An 8,505-nucleotide genomic window follows, 5' to 3' on the forward strand; every position below is an offset into this window, starting at 1 on the left:
CTCTGCTTGGCAGTCAGCACACGAGGCCAAAGGAGCAGTCTATAATCAGGTAGGTTTTCGAGGCAGCCGCAGGAGCTCTTGTAAACCCGCTCCTCCCAAAAGCCCATTTTACCTAAACATGCAATGTTGCTCATCTAGTAGCAGGGGGTTAGACTTTGGGATATTCCTGCAGAACAGTGCTGTCCGATATCTGGTGTACGTACCACTGATAACTGAGCCACAGGCTGCACTGGGCCCTATACCACCCATTGGACAGTCCTGCTTTATACAATTCTGAATGTGGGTATGTTGTCCAGAGAAGGATTATCTGTTAAGTGCCTGCTACATCAATAAAGCTCTTGGATCATTGATTGCAACTGGTTTTGTTTGTCGTAAAGATGGAGGAATGATCTCAAGCAACCTCCCATTTGCTCAGTGTGAATTGGAAGGTTTACTTGTTACTGCGACATGTCATTTTCTGTTCTCTTAACTTAAAATTAAAGTCTACATATTTTGCCCACAGAAAGAAAATGTTGTAATAATCACAAATATGTAATTAAAATATCCCATGCCTATCCAATCTTCTATCTAAAGTTGTATTTTTAACACTCTGGTTACAGACCAATTCCCTGATGTTATCGCCTGTAAGCTGTATACCATGTTAGATATTTGCTGGAAATGTCTGCAAGTTCTGTATGTGTGTGAATGTCCTGTTTGCATCTTTCATTTACCTAGAGATTACAGCAGCCTTTCTTCCAGACCAGTGTAATAAATACAGGGATTCTTGTTCCAGCAGTTTCCACTGTACTCTACTTAACCTCAGCTGGCTCACAGTTGTACAGAAATCAGCCCTCTGAGCGACATTAGGTGAATACAGCAAACAGTGTTATTATATAGAGAGCAGAGGTTGGGTGCAATGACAGATCAGGCCTCGGAACTCACAGGGGAAGTTGTATTATTTTAGGAATGTTTCACATAATCATATTTTATAGATATTCTGTAGTACAGTCTGCATCTTTTATCAAGTTCATTTTTATCCTGTTTACTGTTTCAATAAACATTAACATGTAAAGGTGGATACACACTGCAAAGATATATCTGTAGATGATGGTCGTTAATATGCACTGAACGACCATCTTCCAGGCAGTGGTGGGTCCCACTGATCGCCCGTACACACTTGCCGATGGACAGATATATTAGGCATTGGCTGTGCTGCACAGCCAATGTCTGAACGACGTCGTTCAGACCTATAGCTGGTACACACTGGTCGACAGGCACTCAATGTATTGGCTGATCAATTGATCGCCCAATATATCTGTCAGTCTGTACCCAGCTTAAGATCAGATGATGCTTAAAACTCGACCCATGGGATTGCCAAGGACTACCATTTTAATTTTTTACTGAACCAAAAATGATATATAATTGTTTTTTGTCCCTCTTGGTCAGTTAGGTTTTTTTTTTTTCTACTAACATTTTGAGAAGTTTATCAGGATTCCTTAAGCCGTAGAATGGTGTTTTTTAACGGTCCCTATGTGGTATTGGCTGACCTGATGTTTATAATCGGCTTATAAGTTTTCAGTAGCTTTTACTCTTGCCTCTATTAGAGTGTGAGGATCACTTTGTGTGATGTGATTACTGTTGTCCGTCTAATTACATCAGTCATTGGCTAAATTATTGGAAATTCAATTATAATCTGCTCAGAAATGTAATACAGGTCATTTAGATCCTTATGTGATCTCCACATTAACTGCAGTATGTCTGAGGTCTGTGCACTGGTTTCTAGTTATGCAATTAATAGCATGATACTATTGCACTGTAGGCCTGATTCATTAAGGATCGCTATTGCGATCACAGCTCCGTAATCGTACGCAGGTCTGCTGTGAAAATGCTAATGAATGCTATCGCACGGCCAGCAAAGAGACGCCCACTACCGCTATCTCACATCCATAATACTTTGCAAACCTTCATAAACAGTGAGGGACCGATGGTACTCAATAAGAATTACAGCAGCCCTGACCCTACATAGAATTTGCTAACCTCGCTGCACGCAGTTAGTACTCAAGCTGCATACGCAATCGCACTGGCTAATTTATGCACGCCCATCACCACCCCCCAAACGCTCACTGCCTGTCAATCACTCTGTGTTCTCCGTGATTGCAGTGGTGCTTTCGCGCACTGTGATGCACGAGCAGTACGCCACAATCGCCCGTCTGCATACACTTTAGCAATAGCGATCCATGGTGCAATCAGGCCCTGTGTTACCACTGGTTCCATCCATTTGCTGGCGATTGACACTTCCACGCCCGTGAATAGATATTTAAAGTCATAAGCTTAAATGAAAAACAGGACCATGATTAACGATATGCAGCACAGTCACGATTAGTTGCTCTATCAAAGATCCCTTTGCCGCTCTATGCTGAGAATAAATCTTCCTAACTGGATGTGGGTGAGTAAGTTATTTTACGGTCCAATGATTTTATAAAAGGACCTATCTTCAGTGATGCATAATTTACAAACTAGTCCACTATTAGCATAGTGTACATAGCAGTATGGAAGAGGATAGCAAAGCAAGGTGATTATTGGCAATACACATAAAATAGAATAGATCATTCTTTCAAGTTTCTTTAGGGTACAGGTGTACTTAAGTGTGGCCTAGCTAAATATTAAACGGATTTCCACAAGCATAGCTGGTCCGTACATAATTCTAGGCACTGTTGCCCTGAGGTAAATAGTAGTAATAAAAAAAAAAAAGCATCACTAGTGTCTGCAGCGGTTACCACATCAGTACTGGGACAGCTGTGTAACAGTGACTGCTTAGCTATTCAGCTAGTTCAGGAGTAGCAGCCACACAGCTGTTGCAGAACTACACATCCCAGCATGCCCTGACACAGTTTTGCTATTTGTCCATGCTAAAACTCTTGCAGGGTATGCTGGCATGAGTAGTTCATCAGCAGCTGGAGGGTTGCTGTTTGAGGTATGTTATGTGAGTGTACACGGGACATACCCATTACTGTTACGTCTGACTGATTGAAGCATGGATATCCTTAATCTGGACTGTAATGACGGAGTTTGGGAACCGATTCTTATGTGAAGAATGCCTGAAGCCTCATTGCACCTTTTCAGGTCAACTTTATGATCAAGTGGCAGAAATAGGTCAGAATATCAAATAGCATTAAACATGAACTCTACAGATGAGTTGAACCGGAATCCTCATTTGTACAGCCTTGGCCTGTAACAGACATTCTTTGGATACCTTGCATAGAGATCTATATATCTGTCCTTCGCCCATGCACTGCTCTGGAGAGTTTCACACGAGTTCTTCAGAATACATTCTTCCATATTCTGATAAATGTAGATTGAACTGATCTCTTCCTTTTGGCAACACTGTCAAAGCTTCACCAAAACCCCTAACATTTAAACTTTAGAGTCTGGACTTCCACACGCCTCTGGCATGTGCACTCAAAAAGGGGGTGTGGCTTGATAGCACACCCCAGTTTACATGACTCGGACGTGCCCAACACCCTAAGATGCTGGACTGCCCCCAGGCTTCTCCCAGCAAGTCTACGCTGGAACCAAATGGATAGAGCAGAAACATACACTTTCAGTGAGGCAAGATGGAGTCCAAGGTCTAATCCAGCTTGAAGGAAAGCCTGGACTCTGGAAAATCCTAAACACTTAAAGATCGTAGCTTCTGGTACAACACCATTGGAAATATATATATATGCGCTCTGAGCACAGTCTGGACCACAGAGCTAGAGAACCCTTTGGACCTCAGGAGGGATGTCTCAAGAGCCAAGCTGTCAAAAACAGACGACCCAGGTCCTGGTAAAGGCAAGGATCCTGAGACAACAGGTCCAAACGTTGAGGCAGCAGGAACAGAGTGTTGATGGAGAGACTCCGAAGATCTGAGTACCAATGACGTCTGTGTCAAGCTGAAGCCACCAACAGGGCAGTGCCTCCATCTTGTTTGAACTTCCGAAGAACTCGAGGAAGAAGAGAGACTGGAAGAAATAGGCACGCAAGCTGGAAAGTCCACGTCACTGACAATGCATCTACGAAGGTTGCCTCGGCATCCCTTGTTCTGGACCTGTACATCGGCAGTTTGTGATTGTGTCGGGAGGCCATGAGGTCCATCTCTGTTATGCCCTATCTGTTTACTAGGAGTTGAAAAACCTCTGGGTGAAGAGACCATGTCCTGGTATGCACGTCATGATGGCTGAGGCTGCTTCCCAATTGAGAACTCCCGGAATGAACACCACAGAGATGGCCGGGAGGTGAACCTCGGTCCATGTCAGAGTGCGTGACACTTCTGTCATAGCTGCACGACCGAGTGCCTCCTTGATGGTTGATGTAAGCCACTGTTGTGGCATTGTCGGACTGTACCTCTACAGGTTTTCCATTAAGTATGTCCTGGGCCAGTATGAGGGGCCTGTAGACAGCTCGAAGTTCCAATATGTTGAGCAGCAGGGTTGATTCGACCGATGCCCAACGGCCCTGGAAGGAGTGTTGACCGAAAACTGCGCCTCAGCACAGGAGACTGGCGCCTCCTAGGAGTACCTATTCTGGGATCCAAAAGGGGCGTCCCTTGGTTAGATGAGATGGCTGTAGCCACGATAGGGACAGACGAACCTCTGGAGAGAGCACCATTGTCTGAGCTCTGATTCAATGGGGCAACCCATTCCACCTGGGGAAGATTAGCCTTCGCAGAGGCCTGGAGTGGAACGGAGCATACTCCACCATGACGAAGGTGGATACCATGGATCCCAGAACCTACATTGCTGAGTGGACTGACACTAGGCAACTGTGGAGGAATCTGCGCACTCGTACTTGAAGTGTGAAGATCTTGTCTGATGTCAGAAATATTCTGATGTCAGAAGAATCCTGCAGGGCTCCCAGATGAACCATTCTTTGTGAGGGATTCAGGGAGGACTGATCAACCATCCGTGCTTTTGAAGGAAAGCGTTGGTTAGCTGAAGATGGTGTTGCAGCACCTCTAGGGATCCTGCTAAGAGCAGGAGGTCGTCCAGATATGGTAGCAGTCGGACACCCTGACCACGCAGGTGGGCTGTCATGATAGCCATAATTTTGGTAAATACCCGTGGAGCTGTGGATAGTCCAAAGGGCACAGCATGAATTTGGAAGTGTTGCTGTAGTATAGCAAACCAGAGATATCGCTGATGAGAGGGCGCTATAGGTACATGTAGGTAAGTGTCCTGAATATCCAGGGATACTGTAAAGTCCCCAGACTCCATAGCTAGGATCATAAGTGTAGGGTTTACATCCTGATTCTGGGTACCCTGAGGAATTTGTTCAGGGACTTGAGGTTGAGGATAGGCCGATGAGACCCATTTGGCTTCTGGACCAGAAAGAGAGTAGAACAATAATCGGTCCCTCGCTGTGATAGCGGGACTGGCACAATTACCCTTGCTTGCAGCAAGGACTGTACGGCTTTCTCAATTTGCAGGGCCTTGTTTTGGTCTAAAAGAGAGCCTGTGTAGAAAAATTGGTGGGTGGCAGTCTTAGAAATGAGAAGGTGTACCCGTGAGATACCACTTCTCTTACCCAAGCGTCTGTGGTAGTTTGCATCCTACTCTGAGGTCCCCCACGGAAGGCCCATCCCGTCAGGCTGAGGGCTTGTCCTCAGATTATGAAGCAGGGCGTCTGGTAGTCCAGGCTTGCTTGGTCCTAGACTTGGCGGCCCTAGTGGAAGCAGACTACCTAGGAAAGGACTGACCTTTAGGCTTTCCTTGAGGATGAAAGGACCTAAAAGATGTAGACAGAGGCTTTGTAGTAGTAGACGCTGACGGCAGAAATGCAATTTTTGATGCCACCAACGTGGTTACAATCTTGTCAAGGTCCGGGCAAAACAAGATTTTCCCGTTGTAGGGCAATACTTCTAAACCCTTCTTAGAATCCACATCGGCCTTCCATGAGCGTAGCCACAGGGTACTGCGGGCAGACACCGCCGTGGCTGAGACTCTAGAAGTTAGGAGACTGGCATCCAATTTCGCTTTTCCAGTATAGGAAGCTACATCTTGTATGTGAGCTATAAAAGACATCTTATCCCTATATGTGTCTGAGGGAAAAGAGTCAGCCCAGCTCTCTATTGCTTTAGCCACCCATGCAATAGCCATGGTCGGACGAGCAACAGCCCCTGAAAGAGAGTACATCGATTCAATGCAAGATCCAACTTTTCTATCTGTAGGGTCCTTCAGAGAGAATACTGTAGGGATAGGCAATGTAGCACTCTTAATTAATCGCGTAACATGGGAATCTACCACAGGGGGAGTCTCCCATTTTGAACAATGACCCGCAGGAAACTGATAACAGGTGGTCAGACGTTTTTGGGGCTGTAACCTCTTACCTGGCTGCTTCCATGTGTTCAGCTAGTTGATCCGATAGAGGGAATTCTGCTGAGGCCACTTTCTGTCGTTTAAACAGTGGGTGCTTTGATTTAGGGGTTGGTTCGACATTTTCTATTAGTAAGATGAATCTAACAGCTCACACCAAAGCAGGAATATTAATTTTTGACTGACTCTCTTCCCCCCAGAGGGGAGTCAGTGTTAGAGAGTTCAGCATCAGAGAGCTGCATGGACTGTAAGGATAACACTGGACGCTTACATGTTTTACTGGGTAGGGGCTTCTCACCTTGCAACATTGTTTGAAAGGCTGTAGAGGTAGCCACCAGACTCTGCACTGAGCTAGAAAATACGTCTACCCATGGAGGGGGAACAGGAGGTACCTGTATAGTCTGAACCTGTTGTGGCAACCCCATAAGGGGGATTACAGCCAGGACCACTAGGCGGTCTGCAATAGTAGCCAGCACCTGACAAAAGGAAGCCCAGGAGGGCTCTTGTCCCTCCTCACTTAAGCCTGCAGCACATAATTTGCATGATAGCAGTATGGGTGCAGATGCTTGCTTCTCTTACCCTTACTAGACATAACTGCAGAGTAGTACAGCACACAATATGGCACTGGGTATAATGCAACTACTAGGTATGTAGAATACAAGATACTGATTGTGTCTTATGCTTGGGCAAGCTACAGGAGTGCACAGCACAAATATATATGGCACAGTGCAGTAACCAACTGTATGTGACAACCCTCACAAATACAAGAGATGTGAGGCACAGGAAAACTCTGAACACACCTGTATGTCAGGGCAAAGTAAGGAAAAAAGGGAAAGATGTACACTGACAGTATAGAGAAATAAGCAGACAGGCAGCACTAGCATAAGTCACATACAATGTAGAAATACAATAGAACTGCAGAATGGCACTACAACCAACTACACAGATTCTGTGGTCAGGGACTCGACATTTGGTAGGCTATAGTGCTACATAACTTGACTCGGGTGAGCTATGTAGGGGGACCGGAGTCAGCGTTTCCCTGAGAAAGCTGTCTCTGAGCCTAAGAAAATGGCTGCCGGAGACCTCTGAGGGGGCGTGGTCGGAGGAGAGCAGCTCAGGGAAGCAAGACCTCAGGAATGGCGCCCTGAGAGGAGGGGCCGCTTTAATGTGGAAAGCTGACCTCCCCATGCTGATTATTAACCAGCGGGATGCTGACGTCCCGCTCCATATGTACCCGGGTGGTCTAGTGAATCACTGTGGACAAAGACTGCCTGTGTTCACTCACAGCACCTCCGTCTGTCCCGAGACCGGAGGTAAGACTGCCGACCTGCCATACCTGTCCCCTTGCTTCGGGATGCAGTCTGGGTCCGTCTAACAAGGTCCCCGGCGTGCCCGCTGGAATCCCCAGCTGCAGCACCCGGAAAGGTGACTGAGCGGGAGCGCAGACGTCCTGTGGACAGTCTGCTGCTATCCGCTCAGCAGAAAAACTAGGAAAAATAAATAAAGCTATCTGGGCTGCCTAAGCAGCCCACTGCAGAATGGTGACCCGACTCTGGCCGGGCACCGATGAAACTGAGGTGCCTCTGGCTCGGGGTATAGGGGGATCCTGGGAGCTGAAAGCTTTAACTGCGTGGTGCCCGGTCCTCAACCACCACCTACACCCAAAGGTTTCCCTGTGGAGAGCTATGGACACTGAAGAAGTAAAGGAGATATTGTTTTGTAGGAGGAATTAAGAAAAATGTCTGTCACATACATGCTTAAAAATTTACATAACTGGCTTCTTAAGAGAGCTGTTTTTATTACTGTGGCCTATTTATTAATACATATAGGAAATTTGTAGAATACTAATATTCCAATGGTCACTTTTTATACTGCCAGCTTGATACATGGACATAACAAGGGTGACTTCAATTAATGATTCCAATGTTACATAATTACATTACTTTAATTTCTGGGTGGAGTTTTCAATTAAAACTTTAGCAAAACTAGCCCCACCTAACCAGTCATAGATAATTATGTTCTGGATTATAACATGCTACTCATTTCTTAAATAGTTTTTATGTTGTTAATTTAGTCACCAGGACAGAAAGTACTCTCTGTGTTGGTAACTCTAGATCTTATTCTTAGTAATTAAAACATAACGTTTATTAAGTATATATTAAAATTCTATCATCAC

This window comes from Taudactylus pleione, unplaced genomic scaffold, assembly GCF_031769625.1.
Source record: "Taudactylus pleione unplaced genomic scaffold, aTauple2 ptg000110l, whole genome shotgun sequence".
Classification (NCBI taxonomy): Eukaryota; Metazoa; Chordata; class Amphibia; order Anura; family Myobatrachidae; genus Taudactylus; species Taudactylus pleione.